The sequence below is a fragment of the Dipodomys spectabilis genome, unplaced genomic scaffold (genome assembly GCF_019054845.1).
Source record: "Dipodomys spectabilis isolate Male_0828 unplaced genomic scaffold, ASM1905484v1 ptg000127l, whole genome shotgun sequence".
Lineage (NCBI taxonomy): Eukaryota > Metazoa > Chordata > Mammalia > Rodentia > Heteromyidae > Dipodomys > Dipodomys spectabilis.
The window spans coordinates 3071742-3088773 of record NW_024870804.1 but is presented as its reverse complement, the minus strand read 5'-3'; the positions used below and the strand labels follow the sequence as shown (position 1 = coordinate 3088773).

Below are 17032 nucleotides of genomic sequence, written 5' to 3'. Positions count from 1 at the left end.
TTTTTTCCTCCCCATGAATACCTCTTGGGAAATATCTCTACCAGGTTACTTAAATTTGCTGCTAATTCGATCATTAGCTGGTAATTCACAGGGCTGGAGGCCCTCTTAGTTGAGGTAGCTAGAATGTTTCGCCCTTGAAACTCTGGGCTTGAACTCTGGGCCTGGGCTCTGCTCAGCTCTTCTGCTCAAGGCGAGCACTCTCCCACTTGAGCCACAGCGTCACTTCCGGTTTTTTTGGTGGTTATTTGGAGATTAGAGTCTCACGGACACTTTCCTGCCCTGGCTGGCTTTGAACCACGATCCTCAGATCTCAGCCTCCTGAGTAGCTAGGCTTACAGGCATGAGCCACCAGCGCCCGGCTTGCCCTGGCAACATTTAAGGCTTACATATGCAGCCTGGGGCATGGTACCATAGAGCTGCATGCAGTTCATTGCATGTGTGCTCACTGCCCACTACCATAGGTATCCTCGTTTTACTGTGTAGATCTCATGACTTCGCAAAGCAGCCCTGCCCTCTGCCTTGCTGTGACTCAGATGCCTGGCTGCCCTTGTTTCTGTCGTTGTAACAGTTGAGGAACATCCAGGTAGTGTGTACCCCACTCTCACATTCCCATCTCGCTTTTGCTTCCTGAGGAAGGTGTACTGAACCCGAGGTCATCAGTATCAGGAATCGGATAGGATCTGATTTTAAACTTCCTGTCTTTGTGCAGTAGGTAAACCCCATTCAGAATCTGTCTGAAGTGCTGAAACAGGCCATAGAATCATAGTTTGCTTGGACAGAGGGTTTTAATAACATGTCCTTTTTTTCGACATAATCACTTAAGCATTTATAAAAATAAATTTGTAGAAATGAATGGTAGGTGGTTTTATTCTTGAGTCCTATGAGTATGGATTTTCCATTATGTATAGTTTTTTTTTTTTAACACTCTGTGTCTTTGAATTTTTCATGGGAATATAAGAAATAAAATTTTAATAATAAAAATCCATAAGCTGTATGCCTTTAGAGTTTAGTAGTCCTCATTTCACATTTAATTAAATAGAAAGCACAAGGAAGTATTATGGCATTGTCTCGGCATTAAGCTATTTCTGTGCTTGGTAAACAGTGGAAATGATATTATTCCTGATTATTTGATATGGCTTTAAGACATAGAAGAGATATTTTCCCCAGAAGTTTGAAGTGCTCTTTGAAGCATATGACATCTTATAGGACCATTGTTTCTTGGTTTTATTCAGTTCGTGGTAGGCTAAAGACTTGGTGGGATTTATTTATTTTTTTAATATTTTTTCTAGTAGTATTTGGCACAGAAAGCACGTGTGTGCTTTCGCTGAAATCATGTCCGAGGGTAGTAGACCTGGTTTCTTGTTGGCCCTGAGATGGGCTTATCAGAGCACCACACACTCACCAACACTAGTATTGCATTTATAATGTTTGTCTGCTTTAAAATGAACTTTTTTCTTCTTGATTTCTTTTTCTGTAAAATACTAGTACACTGACACTCCAGCATTCCTTAAGTCATCCCCCATCTTGCCTTTGGTAACATGGAAGCCCAGAGAAATTTATACTCCTGTTGTTACATTTTCTTACCTTTATTTATTCTTGCGGGGTTTGAACTCAGGGCCTCATGCTTGCTAAGTAAGCACTCTACCCTTTGAGCCATGCCTTCAGCCTTTTTGCTTTAAAAAATTTTTTTTTTTTTTGAGTAACTTGCTGTTTCTTGGGCTGGCCTAGATGGTGATCTTTCTGTTTTTATATTATCTGCATAGTTGGGATCAGAGGAAAACCCCACTGTACCCAGTTGTTGTTGAGATGGAGGTGTCACACCTTTTTACCTGGACTGGCCTCAAACATTTATCTCCCTTGCCCTGAGCTTAGTCTCCCAGGGAGCTAGGATTCTAGATGTGAACTACCCAGCCCAGCTTCTTGTCATTTTAGATTCTCTGCCACCTCCTGCTCATTCAGGGTCTGCTTTGTATAGCAAGGAAGCTGAAAGCTGCCAGAGCCCTAGGAGCACAGCTGGGCACCAGGGAATGCTCATGATGTCCTAGGTGAGTGACAGTCCTTGCCACAGAGAAGTGAAGTGTTCTTCTTGAGCATGCCAATGAGCCCTTTCTCCTCTCTGCAGACATCGCCCTCTTCTAGCCTCTGCTGCTTAGGGCTTGAGCATCCTTCGCGTTGGATTTTGTTGGTCTGTGTTTGTACAAGGTGCATGTGGGGTTCTTTTGTGTGGGGTGGAGTAAGAATTGTCATTATTCTACAGGAACTCATCAAAGTCACAGGGACACCATGTAAAGGGAACAGGAGTAGCAGCTGTGGGAAAGATGAAGAAGAGGTATGAGGAAAGCTCACTTAGGCCAAATAAGTGTTGTTTGAAATGGATGGACATTCATCCTGACAAATTTCCTGAACAGCTCCAGTGTTTCTTTCCTGAGTAGTTGCCATTATTGGACACGAAGTGAATTAGTATATCTGGCCCGGGTTTTTGAGCTAGTGAGAGAATCATTGGCACCGTTTCAAGAAAACATACCTTGGGGGGATGTTGAAGCGTTCATTTCTTGGGAGTTGAGAAGGGGCACATTTTGCTGACAAACCTAGTACCTGTCATAAACACAAGACTTCCCTGAATGTGAAGCTGTCCTCCTTGCCATTAGCTGCCCATGGGGCACGCGAACACCATTGTAGTGTGTGTGTGCAGTGCACTGTGAGTGTGACCATCCCCCCAAGTGGTGACACTTTTGCATGACTTCCATCTCGCCCAGAAAGCATGCTCTTACTACCTATGCAAGCAACCAATAAATCAAGGCCACATGCGACCAAAAAGTAATAAAGCAACTCAGATTTTGGAGTGTGTGTGTGTGTGTGTGTGTGTGTGTGTGTGTGTGTGTGTGTGTGTGTGTGTGTGTGTGTGTGTGTGTGTGTGTGTGTGTGTACTGGGGCTTGAACTCAGGGCCTTGGCACTGTCCCTTAGCATTTTTGCTCAGGGCTGGTGCTTTACCACTTGAGCCACAGCTCCACTTCTGGCTTTCTGCTAGTTAATTGGAGATAAAAGTCTTACAGACTTTCCTGCCTGGGCTGGCTTTGAACTGTGATCCTCAGATCTCAGCCTCCTTGAGTAGCTAGGATTACAGGTGTGAGCCACTGGTGGCAGGCTGGAGCTCTCTATTTTTGAATTTGTAATTTTTTACAGTATGGCTTAATCAGTAAAGATGAGCAAGCATAAGCATGAATGTGAGTTTTCCATTTGCCTTGCATGTGTGTCTGGGGTGTTTGTGGATCATTGGTGAGAGTGCTTGTAAAATACTCAGCGTTTGGCAGGTGAGAATGGAGTTGGATATGGTGAACCTGGACTGGTGTATATAGCCTGGAGACTTTGCTGAAGTATTCTAAAAATAACCTGCCATTTTTTAATAGATTTTCATTTTTTATAACTTCTAGGGTTCTACCGCTGTCCTAAGGAAAGAATGTGGCTTCAAATAGTGCAGAAATTTAGTATATTGGGCAGTATAAGAAAGAGTTGGTGCTTTCCACTCAGAGCTGCTATTGTGTGGTGGTCTTAGGCTACATTCGGGTCGCATGCATTTACAGCCAGTGTTTCCCAGGGCTCCTAGCAGACTTGAGGAACTTTTCAAATCCCACACGTGGCTCTCCCCAGGCTTCTTTTAGTGAATGACTGAGTGATCCTCAGCAGTACCTAGAATTCCCATCCCCCTCCCAGCTGTTGATCTAATTAGTAGAGGGGCAGGTCCCAGGAACTACCTAGCTGTTTCAGATTTGCAGTCAGACCCCCTTTGTAGAGAGTTACTGCCACAAGTCAGGAGCAGCTCTAGTTGCTCAGTTGGGTTAGGAAGATTTAAGAGAAGTACTGGTGTCTGCCTCCTTCTTCAACTAAGGGGCCTTGTGATCGCAAGCTTGACTTTGGAGTGTTGCATCTGCTAGTCAGGTAGGAATTGGTAGTCTTAATTGCTGATGCAGACTGAGAGTCTGAAGGGTGTGGGTCCTGCCCCAGAGGTTTTCTTCCAGATTCCACGGTGGCACTGACGGGGAGGAGGGAAGATGAAACCAGAAAATCGCAGCCCTGAACAAACAAGCTGACCCTGCTTTTCATACTATCATATTGCCATTTTGGAGTAATTAAAATAGCTAACCCTAGCTGAGGGACCTTCTTAGTTCATTCTCTACTGTAGTTCATTCCCAAATGTAGTTTCAAGAAATCTTTTTAATTTGAGAAATGAATGGGAAACATTTTACTTGGGAGTGTGTGTGTGTGTGTGTGTGTGTGTGTGTGTGTGTGTGTGTGTGTGTGGTAACCCTCAATACTGTTTTTCATGTAATTTTTTAAAAAGTAATTTATCCAAACATTTGGCAGTATATGTTACCCCAGGAGGCAAATGTAATTTAGTTTTAATCTGTGGTGATCTGGGTACACGTAACATCTTAAAAAATAATCTGTTGTATTCAATTGGTTTCATTCTGTTGAGCATTTTGCTGCCTACAAAAAGAAAATAAAACACAATTTATCTAATACTTTCTAGATATTAAGGGATAAGAGCTAGAAGGAAAACAATCCAAGTTGGGAATGCTTCCTTACCAAGGCCTCCCAAGGTAGTGAAGCCCACTGAATGGTGATCAATGCAGTATGACCTTCCTAGGTGCTATTTACTGAGTGGAAAGGCAGCCACCCTGTCGGACAACAAAGTTCGAGATTTTGCACACCAACTGTGCCTCTCACCACTGGTTAAAATTGAATTCAAGCCCCATTACAAAAATCACCTTGTGATCAAACCCTTCCATATTTGTGCTAGCTTTTCTCTAGTGTTCCTTAAGGCTGCATGTCCTGTCTTTTGAACACCTTGCTTCAGCCCCTCCTCCGCGGGCTGCTAGCTCATGCGATTTTCCTCTTCAGTTACACGGAAAGATGGAAGGCCCAATCTCTTTCCTAGAGGCCAGATGCCAAGTATATATTTCTCATTTTCAGTTTCTTCTCCAACAGGCGCATGGGGTGTGTCACTGACTTCTATTATTTATTTGTATGTTTTATTATTCAAGGTTGTATGCACTTTTAAGAAGCAGAATTTATATTTTTATGTTTAAAATGTTTTATTTCCAGAACAGCAGTTGATGATATAGTATACAGTTGGAATTAAGAGAAAAGTGGAAAATGTAACAAAATATAATAAATTTATTACATGATGCCCTCTTCAAATTATTTCCTCCTTTGTCTCCCTTGCCCCATCTGGTATCTTTTTGGTGTTGACTAATTTTTGTACTATCTCTGTATACAGTGCTTTATAATGGCAGTGTTAAATATGAAAGCAAGTTACAGGGTACCAACAGAAGATCTTCATGTAAAAAGTTAAAATGAAGATTACATGTATGCTTACGGTTTTTACTGTCTGTGATTATGTGTCTATTCAGAGGTGATTTGTCCTGGGCCATGGAGTGGTCTACAGAAACATTTACTTTGCATGCAGACTTTCAACTCTGTTTTTCCTTCCCCACCAAACTTTTATGATGGGAAGGAGCTGATGTGAAACAGTTCATTCTCTCCTTAGCCTCCTTCTCTCATATTCCTTGACTTTTTTTGGTTTTAACTGTATTTTTTTGTCTTCTCTTTTTGGGACCGAGGATTGAATCTAGGACATTGTACTTGCTAGACAAGTGCTTTGCCACTGAGCTACATCCCAGCCCAGATCCCTTGACTTTTTTTTAATTTATTTTTTATTGTGAAAATACTGTACAGAGGGATTACAATTACATGGGCAAGGTAATGAGTACATTTCTTATCAAGCATTGTTGCCTCTTTTTTTGTTTCCCCTTACTGTCCCTTACCCCTCCCCCCCAAAGTTGTAAAGTTCGTTTTTCGACATAAAGTCTTGTACATCTCATTGTTGCAATGGGTCCACCTGTATCCCTATTTAAACAACTTGTTTTTCCCCTTCCTCTCCACAATTATACCAACATCAAATACAGTGAAAACAGGGTTTATACTGTGGGAGAGGGACATACAAAGCCACAAAGAAATCATCTTATAAATATGTTAGAAACAGTAAGAAAAAATATTTGAGTCCTTATCTTGGGGTTCATTTCACTAACATCGACTTGTCTGACTGTTTCTACTTGTCTCAGACATATACTAGTTATTGCAAATAAGGGAAACAATGGGATTTATGTTTCTTTGGGCCTGGCTTACTTCACTTAATAGAATTTTTTCCAAGTCTTTCTATTTCCTAACAAATGGGGCAATGTCATTCTTTCTGATGGAGGCATAGAATTCCATTGTATATATACCACATTTTCTTGATCCCTTGACTTTTAAACCTTACTGATAGGCTATTTTCATGCTTCAGGACACTCCTTGTGGAGGGTGTCACACCACTCATGACCACTTGGGGGCAGTAGAGATCGCTATTGCTAAAAGTCCAGTCTTCAGGTCCTTAGGTTCTCTGTCATGTTAAATGCTTATTTAGTTTGATCTGAGGACAGGGTCAGTAAGTGGGACTTTCCATGCATGTTAATGCCCCTAGCCAGCATTTGTTCCCGGAGTCTGGCGAGCCTAATGCATAGCAGCAGGGTTACGGTTGAGACAGAGGAGCCGTATTCCTATCCAAGGATCGGTATGGACCAAATGCCATAACCCATGGTACTGCAGTTGTAACCACCCTAGTTTTAAGTGGCAAAATTCTGTTGTAGCTTCTCCTGGAGAGTTTAACTATATATAGGATACATGGACTGTTAAAGAGGCTTCCTTTTGTGTCGGAAAGTTCCTGTCATAAAATAACATAGGTTTAATAGTTCCGCAAATATTGCAGGATCTGTCTCCTTAGAATTTGGAGGACTGTTTTCAAATATTTGCATGATCTTTAAGTCTTTCTGAAGGGAAATCCTGTTGGTTTTCCTGGACTAGAATGCCCGTGTGCTAATGTGGCAAGCCATCGACTTAGCAGGAAATGACTAGAAGCCTGAACTTGACAGTCGGCCTCCTGAGTTCTCCAAGTGGATGTCTTAGCTTCCTTTCGTGCCTGTCTTCCAGCATCTCTGAGTGGGGCATCTGGTGCTTCACCTCTTCGGGTGGGTTAGCTTTGCCTCACAGTAAGTGCTTTGACATTTAGTCTTCATTTGCTCTGGCTTCGGCCTTTTATGTTTTCTTTCCCTGCTAGCATGTGCTCCACAGAGGACCAGGTACTTCTCACATAGCGATACATTTCCGCATCTGTAATTCAGCGGCCTTGTCCCCTGCTTCTCAGAGCTCTTGAGCATGGCACTCCTTGGGCTCAAGCTTTGCGTTTGTAGCAGCACGGTGATATGAGTACATAGCATGAAGTGGACGTTGGTCCTCCTTTCTATTGGCAAGTTCTTGGGCATGTGACGTCCCCTTCCAGTGGTAAGCATCCAGTTCCAGGGACTTGGACAAGAGTAGTAGGTGGGGCAGAGGCGGGGCGGGGGGTATGATGGAAGATGTGGGGGAGCCTGAGAATGCACTGAGCCAACTTCAGGGTTCCAGGTCTACAAGACCCTGGGAAAAAGTGCCAGTTTATTGTCACAGTGAATCCTGGTCCTTTGTATAGAGCCTCCTGTGGACCCAGGGCCAGGGGTGGAAGCTCACTTCAGGAGCCTGTGGGCTCCAGCAGGGTCCCTGGGCTTAACATAATGGTTCACTCTGGCTCTCTCCTCCAGGCATTCTGCCTAGCATGCTGCCCCCTGAAATGCCCAGATGGCTCAGTCTCTCTTCTCTTGTGTCTTCACTCAACTCTCGCCTTCTCATGGAGACTTTCCCTGACCCTCTTGCAACCACAGAAGCCTGCAAGAGTCATCCTACCCCCACCCTGTTCTCTGCACATCACTGGTGACCAGCCTGCACAGTGTATTTGTGAGTTCTTGGGCGAGCTCTCGCGAGAGCAGGGAGGTTGTTCCTTTCTAGGCACCTCTGAGAGTGCCAGGCCTTTGGTGAGGACTTTGTTTCCTCACTGAACGACTGATTCACCTGGTAATCTGCTGTGTCAACTCTCCCGTCTAGAAATTGGAGAGTAGGCAGAGTTGTAAAGCCTGCTTGGAAACCATGCTTCAGCACGGGGCTGGGCACAGAGAAAGGGCTCCATCAACCTTGTATGGTTTCCATGGCAACGGGGGGGGGAGGAGCTAACCCTCCCTGGGTCAGCAGAAGGGAAATGGGACTGCTCACTGTTCCTTGTATTTTTTTCTGGAAACCCTAGGGATCCTGTCTTCCCGGGGTACAGGGCAGGAACTCCTGGCAGAAGGAGAGGAGGCCGTCAAAGGAGATCTTTTTTTTTTTGACCTGCTGCTTTTGTTCTGAAATAAATGACAACCTAGGCAGAAACATTTTAATTTAGAGGAGAGATGGCATCCAGTTTGTGCCTTCATGCGGTCACTATGACAACAGTGTGGCTGTGCTGGAGAGTTGGAGCGTGTTGCAGGCTCCTAAGGATGGACAGAGGGAGAGGCCTGCAAAGGCTGCCCACGGGAACCCTACAGTGGCCATTTGCTGGCTGGTTACCCCACCTGCAATTGCATGGCTTCATTGGGGTTTAATTGGCACTTAGTGAAACTGCCAGTGTGTTTAGTTTTTCTGCGGCCTCTCTGCTTTGACATTCATCTTTTGGCTTTAAACTTTTCTCCTTGCCTTTCTTTTTTTTTGGGGGGGTGGGGGCTTGAACTCCAGGACCTGGCCACTATCCCTTAGCTTTCTTGCTCAAGACTGGCTCTCTGTCACTTGCACTACAACTGCAGGAACATTCAGACCATAGCACCACCTTCAGTCATTCCTTGTCCACTTGAGGCACAGGATCCACCTGCAATGGCCTTGGTGTTTTTTTCCACCAGGAATGCTGGTCTCAGATGCATAGTATGAGTTCCATCTGATGTCAAGAGATGTCCAGATAGGCTTAGAGCGCTGATCTAACTTGGCTTCTCACTGTACTCCCTCTTTAACTCATTACCTATTGAATAGTATTTCTCAATTGTTGAAAGTCACCTCCTGTCTTTTCCAGTGGGAAAAATGATGTAGTTACATCACATTATATTTACTCTTTAATCCAGCTACTCAGGAGGTTGAGATCTGAGGACTGTGGTTTGAATTCAGCCCAGGCAGGAAAGTCCATGAGACACTTAACTCCAATGAACCAGCAAAAGGCCAGAAGTAGAGCTGTGGCTCAAGTAGTAGAGCACCAGCCTTGAGTGAAAAAGCTCAGGGATAGCACTCATACCCTGAGTAAGCCCCAGTACACACACACACACGCTCTTTTTTTTTTCTTGTTACTGTAATCACCCTGCACTATATGCAGTAGGCTAGCTTGATAAGGAACAGTTACAACTGCATTTAGTACTATCGTTGCTAGAATTCCCTTTTATAGAATTACTAACAACATAGTTACTAGAGGGAATTAGATAGGATCCTTCAGCAAGTGATGAAATTCCTTTTTTTTTTTTTTTGGTAAGAAAGTTTAGAGGGATTCCTTGTTTTATTTTTTAAACATTTATTTTACCTTAAAATTTGAGACGGAAAAGTTGCAAGAGTAGTTCAGTAAATCCCCATATGTCCTTCCCGCAGCTTCCTCTAATAACTGCTTGCAAAAGGCACAGTGATCACAACCAAAAATTAACATGGGGAGCATCACAGCGTTTATCTGGATTCCACCCATTTGTTTTTCTACTTCTGTCTTCTTTCTAGCTCAGCGTCTCATTCCCATTTCATTTATTTCTCATGTCTGCTTGTCGGTCCTTTCTAACCTTGATGCTGTTCCATTGGATGCCCTTCAGCTTGGGGTTTGTCTCATGTACTTTAGTGTATCGATTGAGGTTTTGCATTTGGGGGGCAGGAAACACCACAAAAGCAATGTGCCCTTCTCCATGCTTCCTAGGGGTTACAGAGAACATCGATAAAGTCTTCTTGCCACTGATATTAACCTTGATTGCTTGGTTGAGGTGGATTTCACCACTGCAAAATTACCGTACCCTTTTATTATTGTGGATCTTGGCGGAGGTACTTTGCTTAGGCCATGCAAATATCCTCTTTCTCCTCAGACGCTGGGCCCCTAAATTTAGCATCCATCAGTGTAAGTCTTGCTTATAGTACTTATTATTATGGCATTCTAATGGTGAAGGGCAGACACAAAAACCTCACTTAGGAGAAGTCCAGAGCAGGGCAGATGCAGGCTTGGCTGCACCATGGCAGTATTTCATCAAGGACGCAAGCCTGCATCCTTCTCTCCGCTGTCCTCAGTACATGGCTAGCCTTTGTCCTTGGATTTGCCCTTCTGTGCCTGCCACCGTTCTGTCAGTGGGACCACACATGGCTGGAGAAGATGGGGATGTTTCTCTACCTGGGTCTTCAATCTAGGAAGCAGAATATTCCTGAGAGCAAATCTCTGTTCTCTAAAAACACCAGTCCTCCAGTCTCACTGAGCAGGGCCCAAGTCTTGATCCCATTGCCAAATTGTAAGGAAGTCTTGACATTCTTGGCTGGGGTAGAGTGTGCCTGCCCTGGCCTGGCTTGGGAGAGTGGGTGCTGAGAAGGCAGGCAACGCACTGTTTGTCTCATCCCATTGTCTCAGCTTAGTGCCCTGTCTTGTACTGCAAGGGTTCAGAATGTGTGTGTGTGTGTGTGTGTGTGTGAGAGAGAGAGAGAGAGAGAGAATGTGCTGGTCTTGGAACTTGAATTCAGGGCCTGTGCTTTTTTGCTCAAGGCTAGCTCTCTATCACTTGAGCCACAGCTCCATTCTGACTTTTCTTTGGGTGCTCAATTGGAGATAAGAGTCTTAACAGACTTTTCTGCCTCAGCTGGCTTTAAACTCTGAGCCTCAGATCTCAGATTCCTGAGCAGCCAGGATTATAGGCATGAACCACTAGTGCCGGACTCTTAGCAGATCTTTTGTGGAGAGAATGAGGTTTCTAGTTGCCTAAAGCCTTTAACATCTTCCATATCCTGGGAGCACCAGACCTCCTGGCAAGAAGAGGGGGGGATGGTGACCACCCAGGTGGCCAGGCTGGGTCCCAGGTGGGACAGTCCCCAACTCAGCCACACCCTTGACTTCTGGTGCCTGAAATGGAAGCCTTGGAGCTGCGTGGTTGGGCCCAATGGCTCACCAAAGGAGGAGGCTGGAGAGACAAGGTTCTGCCCTCATGCATCCTGCTCAGGGGCTCTGGCACAGCCTGGCAGCTTGTTTGGTAAATAATGACATTGCTGTAAATATTTAATCAGTCAAGGGACTGCAGCATATAAAAACTTGATGAGGTCCCTGCATGGGAAATGCAGGCTTCTCCCCACGTCTGCTCCAGAGGAGGCAGTTAGAGTCTGAAGTTGGCTCGGGCTGACACCTGTATTTGTGGTAGGGCTGATGAATGGCCGGAGAAATATTCTCCATGTTTAGGAAGTATCAATCCATCATGCTGGAGTTTAGGCTGAGGGAAGAATTCGCAGCCATCAATATTGCCCATGTTTATTAAGTACCGCGTGCTGTGGGGAGACTAGATTCCCGCGTCGGTCCTGGGAGCAGTGCTTCTGGAAAGGGCATGGTAGCTCCTTGATGAATGGCTTTAATAAGAGCCAGCTTGGAAGTACCTTCAAGTAAAAAACTAATAACAATAATTAGATGTTTCTTAATCATTTATTTATTTTATAATATATGCCCTGTCTGCTTCGAGAAAAAGAATGGAAGAGGCTGACAATTAAAACCCATCTACCCAGGATGGCTCAAATGAAGACAAACAAGGGGTCAGAAAGCAAGTGGAGGGAGTGAATTTTTCTTAATCAATTTTCCTGCTAGCAGCTGAGAACACTTATCCCCTTTTCTCGGCAGTCACCTCTTGCTTCCTAGAGCCGCGGAGGCTGCTGTAAAAGTGGTGGCTGGCCACGTGGCAGGGGCAGGAGGATGAGACAGGAGCACTGATTTGACCGCTGTTGTCTCTAGACTGGGCCCCAAGCCACATTTGCATTTCGTCTAGCTCTGCTGCAAACCAATCTGTGTGTCTGCAGCAAGGTGGCATGAAAAATGAATGCCCCGGTGTCAGGCTGAGCTTGTCAGAGGACAGGGAGGGATAACAAAGATTGACCATGCGTGGTGCTGTCTCCTTAACAGCTTCCCTTGTGTCTCCTGAGCCTCTCCCTGGCTGAGGGCACAGCTTGTCTCTTGAGTAGCAGCTCAGGCTGTGACTCAGGCGCTTGCTTGCTTACCCCTCCCCAGTGAGGGCAGAAGTCCTTGTGATCAGAGTTGGATGACCTGTGATTACTGAGCCATCCTGGGCAGAGACCAGAAGGAAGTCAGGCAGCTAGGGCAGGGCAGAGATGTTCTAGGGCCTCCAGAGATTATTGGGGGCCAGGAGGACAGGTGCATGAGGCCCAGGAGGATTTGAACACTGTGACTTTAGACCTTAGGAGGCAGAATCAAAGTTTCCCAGGACATTTGTTGTCCCACAAATCCTTCTCCCATCTCGTCTAATACTGTCTTCTTGCTGATCTAGAGTGACAGAAGTGGGGAGAGCCATCTTCTTCCTACTGTAGCAGCAATGCTTTGGTGTAGTGGTTAAAGGCATGGGTGCTGGAGCCAGACTGACTGGATTCAAATCCAGTCGTACCACTTTGTGACCTGGAGCAAGTTACTGATCAAATCAGTGTCTGTATTTCATATAGGTTAGAGCACTTGGATGTTTGGCACTTAGTATTAATAAAGTTAGTGATTATTATTTCCCTGGTTTTCAACCTAGTAGAGTGAATGAAGAAAGGCATGGAACACAGTGAGCTAGATCTGCACCATATTGAAAAAGTCATGTGGGAGCTTTGGATGAGTTAGGGGCTTGTTGATATGCTGTGTGGCCTTGGGAAAAATTGACATTCCCTTCTGACTTATTGACCCACTGAAGAAAACAAAATCACTTGTCTCCATAAGCAAGGATGGACATAAAAATGATGTTACATTTGTGAGGCGACCTTCCCTTTCCTCTTGCCCGCCCCCCCTCCCCAGTCCTACTGAGTCAGGCTAGGAGCTCTCATGAAGTCGAAAGAAATGGTCCTTCCTGGCCTTTGTGGAAATTTAGTTGTCAGTTTTAATGTGAAGGCACAGGATCTCTTTTCCCTGTAAATTATACACCTTACAAATTCATCGTGGAATATAAAAGATTACAGAATCCTCTCCTGGAGATTCTGAGGCACGTATTCTCAGGTGAAGCCTGGAAAATCAGTGGTCACCTAGGTGGTCTGGATGCCCCACCAGGGCTGGGAATCTGGTTTACCCTGACAACCACACTATTTCATTTTGGAATACATTTCTCTGTTAAGGAAGGATGTGTGAGCGAGTCAGAAGGATCTGCAGAAGACATAGGGGTCTTAGGATCAGGAAGAGCCTAAACAACCCTGCTAGTAGGATCATGCATGATTTTGCATGGGACTTGGATGATAAATATGGGACAGATGGTTCAGAATGGTGGGAGTTTGGGGCTGGATGGGTCATCCGGTTTCCTGCTCGGCTCCATGAAATAGGAACTTCCATCAGTTCATAGCAAGTGTTGGGACACATTGCGAGACGAATGGACTTCCTCTTCTTTGTCCTCCACAACCCATCTTTCTCTTATGTAGACTCCCTGTAGGTTGGTATGATCACGTGAGTAAATTCTGCCCAGCAGGGTATAAGAGGAAGAACCATATTCAACTTCCAGATCACACCTTTCCAATGGAAGCAGCTTGCCCATCACTGCCTCTCCCTTCTTTTTACCAGCTGGAAATTGGCAATGCCTGGAGCGTCTTCCCTGGACCTAGAGATGCGAGGTATATGTCAGGACAGGCAAAGCTATTGTGCAGCCTTGGGAATTGCTCATCTCTGGATATGTGAGGGAAAGTGAAAGCCAAGTCTTTTACTTAAGTTACCATATTATTGGGCTCTGTTTCAGTAGCACAGCCTGTACCTTGTGGATTAGGGCCTCATTTGGCATCCATTTTGGTCTCTTCTGGAATCCCAGGAAGAGGGCAGATAGGGGTAGAGAGGAGGAAAGAGAGCGGACAGGGGGTGCGGAGGAGGATGTCTGTCACCTACTAGATATGATCAGGATTCATGTCAAGTCTTATAAAAGTCTTCTTGATTCTGTGACCAGTTTGACCCTCCTTCCCAGCCACATGGCAGCCTCCTGAACTCCATGCTACACGACTTGGAACATTTATCCCAGCTGTATTTATGCACACCATTCACTTTTGTGCACTTTGAACTGGCTCAGGCGTGACGAGTGTTGAAGGCCACTAGGAGTGTGAAGAGTAGGACATTACTCTGTTCTGTTAGGGAAGGTGATCTGCAGTGGTGTCATGTCTTCTCCCCACTCGGAATTCAGAAGTGCAGTGCCCACCGCTGGGGTCCAGCATTGTGCTGTGGGTGCCACTTGCCCGCCCTATGTGTTCTCATTCACTCAGCAGGCATGGACTGAAGACCCACTTTGTGTCACTGATCTTGTGCTAGTCGCCAGGAATAAAAGCTAACACACTCAATGCCTTTGTAGCTGGTAGTCAAGTGGAGAGAAAGAAACTGAGTCATTCATTGAGTTCATGTTCCTTACAGAAGTAGTATTCATTTTTCTCTGTTTAGACCTGCTAGGAAAATGAGAGACTGTCACCTTCAGTAACTCCTGTTTTGACATGGGGAAGAACTCTTGTGTCTTTTTGACTTTTAGGGTTTAGACTTTCCCCACTGTAGGACAGCAAGGAAATAAGCCAGAGGAAAGGAGTTTACAGGCCAGATGCCAGTTTTAAAGCCTCATGTCTGGTTCTTTCTCTCTTCCCATATCCCATAGCTTGAGAAGCGAGGTGCTAAGCAACCACTAGCAGCAGAGGTGGAGCCCTTCCACACCCAAGACCTCATATCCCATTGGGAAAGAAAGCTGAGTTGGGGAGGCAACTTATTGCTTCAAGAGATGATCCCCCCAAATGTGAAGAAAACGTTCTCTTAATTCCATTGTCTCTAGACCCTATTGCACCGGTTAGTCTGTGAAGCCTTGGGGATGAGCACGCTGAGTGCAGGGCAGTTACAATCACATCTTGAGTTCCAGCATGGAGGCTTCTCAAATGTCTCCACTCCTAAGCTGCTGGAAGGGTAGTGAGTGGGCACCTTCTGAGAAGTCCTTCCAGATACCCCGCTGAAGAAGAGGTGGTTAATTAGGGGGAAGGAAAGACAAACAACAAAGAAAGTGGTTTTTTCACTGAAGGGGTGAATATGCTGTGTTCCAAATGGTATGTTTACTTCTGCTTTCTACTACCGAGGTCAGGGAGATAAACAGTCTAACAATCCTAAACAAAGGATTCCCTTCCCTCTTAGTCTCACACTCTGCCAACATGAGGGATTGTTTACCAAGCTCCCTCAGTTACTGACATTGAACTTTCTGGACCTTATTTCTGTACAAATCCCCAGAAAGAAAAGAAACACGAAGCAGGGGACGTCTTGTGAGGATGGAGAACAAGGAACACATTTGTGACACCAGGTACTGCAGTGACGTCTGAGAGGGTGAGGGGACAGCATGAGTGGGGTGGGGTGGGGTGGGGTGCTGCGGAAGGTGTTGCAGAGAAATGAGAAGTTCTAGGGGTGCAGAATGCGATTGGACAGAAATGCAAAGCACCACAAACTTACTGAATTCAAAGACTTCCCCAGGGAACCTAAAGCAAGACAGGAGACTAGATTGAATGATTCAACTTTTATGTTATGGAAGTTTCAGAACGAGGGAGGAGGGGAAGTCATCAAGGAAAAGAAGTAAAATTTCCTAATGGGAATCCACAAATCTGTATACATTTAGAAGTGCTCTCTGATTTGTGTTCAGGAGTCCTGGAAAGGAGGTCTGTGTGGACATACTTTATAGATTCATGTATATTCTAAACACAAAGGGAAGCTATTCAAAGCGGGTGAACGGCAGTAAACCGTACAGAACATTCAAGCTGGCTAGGTCTCATAGTGGGTAGCTGGCTAGGTAATGCTAGTGCAGACTTAGGTCTCACAGTAGGTAGCTGGCTAGGTAATGTTAGTGCAGCCATTAGATCTTATAGTGGGTAACAGGTAGGCATGTGCTTTATTACCCCTTCAGTACTGTGCCACCAGCAGAGGAAAGGCTGGAAGGCTTCTCTGGAAGAAGGGCTATGATCTTGGAGTTCTGTACCTCCCAGGTGGTGTTTTTGCATAAGGATGAAAGTTGGCTTTTTTCTCAATATTTAAGAACTCCTAAGAGATAGCACCCACATATTTACTTGAGATACAGTATGATTTACTTGAGGCAACTCCAACCAAAATAAGCTTTGAGACAAGAGGAACTTTGAGGATCAGGTCTACCCTTCATGTCCATAATGACTGTAAACATAAATAGATTAAACAGTAAAAAACGATGTAATCCAGATTGTCAGACTGTAGTGAAAGCTATTATGTCCTGTGTCTAGAGGTAGACTTTGATCCCCACAGAGAGAAATAGGTTGGAAGTAAGGGGTAGAAAGAGGGAATGGAGGGCTGGGAAGGTGGCTCAGTGTTAGAGCGCTTGCCTTGCATGCTCAAGGCCCTGGGTTCGATTCCTCAGCACCACATAAGAAAAAAGCCGGAAGTGGCACTGTGGCTCAAGTGGTAGAGCGCTAGCCTTGAGCTGAGGGACAGCGCCCAGGCCCAGAGTTCAGGCCCCATGACTGGACCCAAAAAAAAACCAAACAGAAAGAAAGAAGGAATGGACAAATAACAGCAATAGGAAAGTTGTAGTAACTAGACCAACAGCTGATGAAATAGATTTTCAGACAAAAACAGATCTTGGAGGAATGTTGTTTAATGTTAAAGATTGATGAATCAGAGAGATACACCAAATATAAATATGTTTGCCTCACATCAGAGATGCAGAGTTCAAGAAAAAATGCCTAACATTAAGGATAGAGTAGGTAATTGAACAAAAATAGTTCATGATTTCAATACTCCACCTTTAAGAAGTTCCTTTTTGATTGGTCCTCAATGTAATTGTTCATTTTTGTGTACTCTATTGTGATATTTTGAGAAATGTGCACTGCCTAAATCAGGGTAATCACTAC

General features: G+C 44.9%; 1 protein-coding gene across 1 annotated transcript in view; it reads left to right on the top strand.

The window, feature by feature from the left end:
- Usp31 (ubiquitin specific peptidase 31) overlaps positions 1–2884 on the top strand; it is a 65221-nt gene extending 62337 nt beyond the window's left edge. The window contains exon 17 of the transcript XR_006148906.1: positions 2844–2884. The gene's annotated coding sequence lies outside the window, so the exon portion shown is untranslated. The remainder of the gene's footprint in view (positions 1–2843) is intronic.
- Positions 2885–17032: the final 14148 nt, after the last annotated feature.